Consider the following 6,032-nt stretch of genomic DNA (forward strand, 5'->3'; position numbering starts at 1 on the left):
CAGAAATAGGATGAAATTTAATAGTGAAAAGTGTAAGGTGATGCATTTGGGGATGACCAATAACAATTTTAGTTACAAGATGGGGACGCATTGGTTAGAAGTAACGGAAGAGGAGAAGGACCTAGGGGTCCTTGTAGACCGCAGGATGACTATGAGTCGACAGTGTGACGTGGCGGTGAAAAAAGCCAATGCTGTCTTGGGATGCATTAGGCGAGGGATATCTAGTAGGGATAAGGAGGTCCTGCTTCCGTTGTACAAGGCGCTGGTGAGACCTCATTTGGAGTACTGTGTGCAGTTCTGGTCTCCCATGTTTAAAAAAGATGAACTCAAACTGGAACGGGTGCAGAGAAGGGCCACTAGGATGATCAGAGGAATGGAAAACCTGTCGTATGAAAGGAGACTAGAGGAGCTTGGGTTGTTTAGTCTGACAAAGCGAAGGCTGAGGGGGGATATGATTGCTATCTTTAAATATATTAGAGGGATTAATACAAGGGAGGGAGATGAATTATTCCAGCTTAGTACTAACGTGGATACGAGAACGAATGGATATAAACTGGCCGTGGGGAAGTTCAGGCTTGAAATTAGACGAAGGTTTCTGACCGTTAGAGGGGTGAAATATTGGAACGGCCTTCCGAGGGAAACGGTGGGGGCGAGGGACTTGTCTGGCTTTAAGATTAAGTTAGATAAGTTTATGGAGGGAATGGTTTAATGGTAAAACATAGTTGTCAAGGAAAACCAAACAATGGTAGGTAAATAGCATAATGGCTAAAAGGGGTCAGGATGGAGACTCTTGCCTATATGCTCGGGGTCTTACTGATCGCCATATTTGGGGTCGGGAAGGAATTTTCCTCCAGGGCAGATTGGCTGAGCCTCTGGAGGTTTTTCGCCTTCCTCCGCAGCATGGGGCAGGGATCTCTAGCAGGAGGGTCTCTGCCGATTGAGGTCACTAATAACAGGATTGGGGACTTCAGCAGCAGAGTCCAGGGAAGGGGCGGGGACGGTTTTATGGCCTGCAGCGTGCAGGGGGTCAGACCAGATGGTCATAATGGTCCCTTCTGACCTTAAAGTCTATGAGTCTATGAGTCTATGAGTCTAACTGTATTTACCCTGACAAACCCTCACCCAACTTCTGGGCTCTACTGAAGGTAACAGAGCTAGGGAAGCTTGATGTTCTTCCCAAAGCTTCCTCTCTGCCACTTACTTAACAAAAATGCTTATATAGGCTTGATATTTTCAGAGCACTATACAAACACAAACTACTTAATCTTTCATTGCCTGTGAGGTAGATAAGTTAGTATTGTTATCCCTTCTTTTAAAGATATTGAAATAAAGGCAGGAAAGTGTGACATATCCAGGGTACAACCTAGACTCATGAGTAGCTATGTCCTGCCCTCTAACCTGGGATGCCCTTTACACTGCTTTGCTGTTGTTGCTTCTCCTCCTGCATTGCTCACAAACGCCTCTAGCACAGGGATCGGCAACCTTTGGCACGCGGCTCACCAGGGTAAGCACGCTGGAAGGCCGGGCCGGTTTGTTTATCTGCTGCATCCACAGGTTTGGCCGATTGTGGCTCCCACTGGCCGCAGTTAGGCTCTCCAGGCCAATGGGGGCTGTGGGAAGTGGCGCGGGCCGCGGGATGTGCTGGCCGCCACTTCCTGACGCCCCCATTGGCCTGGAGCGGTGAACCGTGGCCAGTGGGAGCTGCGATCGGCTGAACCTGTGGACACAGCAGGTAAACAAACCGGCCCGGACCACCAGGGTGCTTACCCTGGCGAGCCGCGTGCCAAAGGTTACCGATCCCTGCTCTAGCATGTAAGTCACTCCTAGCTATGTCTGTGTACACTTGCAAACTGCCAGTCACATTCACGCTTTCATTAGCCCGAATTACTCTGCGGGGTGACCCTAACACACTCGCAATCCCAGACTTTCTGCAGAAATGTATGTCTTGTACTGCCTAGCTCTCTCCTGGACAATACTAGGTCATACAAAGTCTATCATTTTATTAATAGAAAAGATATGAAGAAATCCTGTTATCCTAAATGGAGTTTCCCAAACACTTCAATTCAAACACACTGGTTCAGATAAAATAATAAATCAAGTTTATTAACTACAAAAAGTGAAATTTTAAGTGAATACAAGTAATGAGGCATAAAAATCAGAAATGGTTACAAGAGCAATAAAGATAAAAGGCAACTAATGTCTAACTTAACAAACTGTGTTAAATTGAAAGCAGTTTCTCTCACCACATGTTCTCGATAGTTTTGCTGACCGAACCTCTCGGCCAAGACTCCTTCTTCTGTTTAATGGATGTTTTCTTTGTTCCTTCTGGTGCAGTCAATAGATGGACAGAGTAAGAGGAGGGGTTCCTTGGGATATTTGTCCGTCATTATTTCAGTGTCAGTCCCCCTTTTAGAAAACATTTCCAACTGAGATTCAGGAAATAAAAAGTCTACAGGGGAGGCTATCTCCTGCAGGTTTTCCCACCTATTGGAACTGCCTTTGTGCTTGGTGACTCTGTTTACTGCTTAAATGCAACTTAGGTCTTGTCTACACTGCCACTTTACAGCGCTGCAACTTTCTTGCTCAGGGGGGTGAAAAAACACCCCCCTGAGCACTGCATGTAGTTCAGGCAGTTGCATTCAATTGGTGAGGGCTGCCTAAACTCTGTAAAAGCTGAGATTTAGATCTAGGAACTCCATAGGTTCTTGCTTATACATAAATTGCATCTAACAAGTAAGGATCTGATTTGGAAGTCCTACTCATATTCATTAGCATTTAAACATACAAGTATCCCAAGTAAAGTCAATGGGACTATTTATGAATTATGAATTATTATTATTTATTATAAATAAATGCTATGCAACAAGAACTGATCCCTAAATATTGAACCCATAAAACTAATGTTTGGCACCAGTTCACACCAAGACCAACAGATTGAAACAAATTATGTGTGTTTTGACCCAACCCATTTTTTAAATTACATCAAGCTAAAGTAACTAGGAACATTTTCAACAAGTGAAACTTCTAACTTTTTTACAGAACTGTCTATGTAGAACTTCTTGTTTGAGTTGTATAAGATAATGCCTGTGAAACTTCAGCTGGATTGGTTTAATTTTGATAAAGTGGGGAAAAAAGAGGTTCTAAATCAGGCTAATAGGCTTGGAAGACTAGCTTCCATAAATTTGACGAGACTAGCATTTCTCCATAATATACTATTGAATAAAGAGTGTACCGGTTAAGACCTGTCTAGAAATAGAACAGAATTACTATGCTTATGCTCCTCTCAAACCCCCTAGAAGCCAAACATCACAGGTGTAAGATAATCTTGGAACTGCTGAATGCATAGCTCATCTACCATACTGATGTATAATCAAGGTCAAAAGGCCACCTTCTCTCAAAATTTTGTTATTTCTTCTCTAGCAAGACTAAAAAGCTGGGGCATCCATCTGATCATGATACCATTTTAAGGTAAACTACAAATACTGTTTGTGTTCAGAATTCTATTTGGTTCCTCTCTTTAAAGAAAGGTGACAAAGTAGAGTATAGGTAAGTATGCAGTATCAGCTTGTCATGCTTATCATGTATCTATTTGTCCTTTCATTTGCCAAATGTATCTGTGTTGCTACTTCTTTGAAGTCAAGAGACTTACATGTGAGAATTTATTACTTGTACTGTGGTAGCTCCTAGAGGTCCCAGCCCATTGTGCTAGGTGCTGTACAAACATAGCAAAGAGTGGTCCCTGTCCCAAAGAGCTTCCAGCCTAAGATAGAAAAGCTGGTAGACTCAAGAAAGAGACAAGGGAGTGCAAGGAAATCATGAGACTTTTAAGGAGAATTTGACTCTTGACTTTAAAACTTCTCCCCTTCTTGGCCCCTTTAGATAATGGGAACATTTATGGACATCAGTCACGGCTCTAAAGTTGCTGATGAGTTTTGCAGCTGAAGCAGGGATTCTACGCTATATTATATATTTTTAAAAATAAAATATATCCTTTCCAAAAATTACAACATTGCTCTTTGAATAAAAAAAATAGTTAAAATTAATTAAAAAAATAAATCCCTTAGGAAACTTAGCATTCATCAGACCTTTATTTGTCCTGAATGATCTTAACAATGGAATAACACAGACTTTCCACAAAGTTAATATTTATTGGCATTTTGTTCATAAACTACATCTGAGAAATTAGCTTATAGTTAAGATGTACAGTACAAACCTGTTTACATGCAAATCCGCTTAACACGTGGTAGCACCATGCCTCCCACTGCTACCTATTTAACACGCGAGACTCGTTAACACGCGGTACAGGAACTTGCTATGTAGCGCTACAGATTTGCTCACTAACTCACTGACATAGAAATCGACAGGAAGTGCAGAGCGGAAACGTGTTGTACGTCTTTACTGCTGACGGGGGGAAGGGGCAGCAATGTTAAAGCGCTGTCGCGGCAAAGGACCCTGCAGCACTTTAAAGTCCCTGTCCCTTTTGCCTACCCTTGGCTGCCGATGGGGGGGGGAGGGCAAAGGGAGCAGCTGCCCCGGTGCTGGCTATTTAAAAGGGCATGGGGCTCCAGACACCGCTACCACAGGAGCGGCGTCCGGAGCCCCGGGCCCTTTAAATTGCCACGGGAACCCCAGGCGGCATGGACCAGGTGGCCTACCCCTAGCCCACCCCTTCCACCCCAGGCCCCTCCCCTTCCAGGGGCCAGAGCCGCCGCTGCCCCATATCGGTAAGTGTCCTGAGTTACTTTCACCCCTATGTAATAATAATAATCTTTTTATTAGAGTAAACATTTGAATTTATAGTCTTGCAAAGCACCATTAACAGATAGGCCTGCAGTATTTGGGACGCTATGAATACATATGTAATCCTAGATAAATATATATTTATGTATAGATATCTTAAGATATTTCAGCATGGCCCTCTTAATCCGCGGTCCATTAACACTCGGTCGTGACGGCTTGACTCCCGACATCCGCATGTAAACGGGTCTGTACTGTATAATAAACAACTATTGTCTAATCATTATGATTTTATTAACTGTGGACAGGGATAGGACAAAAATCTCAGGTAACACTTAACTGAAGCCATCATAACATTAGAAACGACTCAATTAATTCTGTCTTTTCCTCTACTACTAATCTCAATGTTAACAATTTCTTGATTGAAATGTTCCAGTGTCATGATTGTGTTTAGACTTGTTTCAAGGGTTCTCATTGTTATGAACTATCCTCCTAGGGTCTTCCTTAAATGTTCTGTAGTTACATGTTTGCTCAGGCATTGGTGCAAGAAAGGGTTCCCATCACACTTCTACCTTGGCTCCGCTGAACAGGGGCAGCAGTACTATAAGGGGAGCTGAGGCAGCAGTAGAGGGCAAACCCTTATAACAGAAACACATTGGGGCTTGGACTGGAAACCACCATCAGATCCCTTCTTCATGTAGCAACAGTCTTCCTAACACAGCTCTTCTCTCCACTAGACCCACATAACTCCCTGATTCCCTCTCTTCCCCTTCCCATTTTGCTCATGTGAAACCTTGGGCAAAAATCAGTTTAACCCAGTTTAGGACTACAAACAGTACAACACTTAGATCAAAAGTGCATGGTTATTGTGTGGTGTCATTACAGGTTATTATTAAGGTTGCTCTGGAGCACTTAATATAGGCAAGAGAGGTCAATTAGCCATAGGCTGCACCTGGAGGAGAGCTAGGACACAATGAGGCTTAATTGGAGATGATGCTCACCTGGGCAGAAACAGGAAGGGCTTCTATAAAGCTGGGGGCACCTGCAGTCACAGTCTGTACTACAAGAATGGAGAGTAGGTACCTGTAACAGGTAGGGTAAGATGCAGAAGTAAGGGTTAGGAGAATAAAGGCCTGAGCTGAGGGTCTCTGGATTGGAACCTGGTGTAGAGGATGGGCCCAGGTTCTCCTACAAGCCACTGTGGGAGTGGCATGTTAGGGGAACCTGTCTGGGGGCTACCAGGGATAGTTTGATAATGCCCCTGGAGGAAGGAGGGGAACTTCAATGTGAGTTGG

Source organism: Chrysemys picta, chromosome 1 (assembly GCF_011386835.1).
Source record: "Chrysemys picta bellii isolate R12L10 chromosome 1, ASM1138683v2, whole genome shotgun sequence".
Taxonomy (NCBI): Eukaryota; Metazoa; Chordata; order Testudines; family Emydidae; genus Chrysemys; species Chrysemys picta.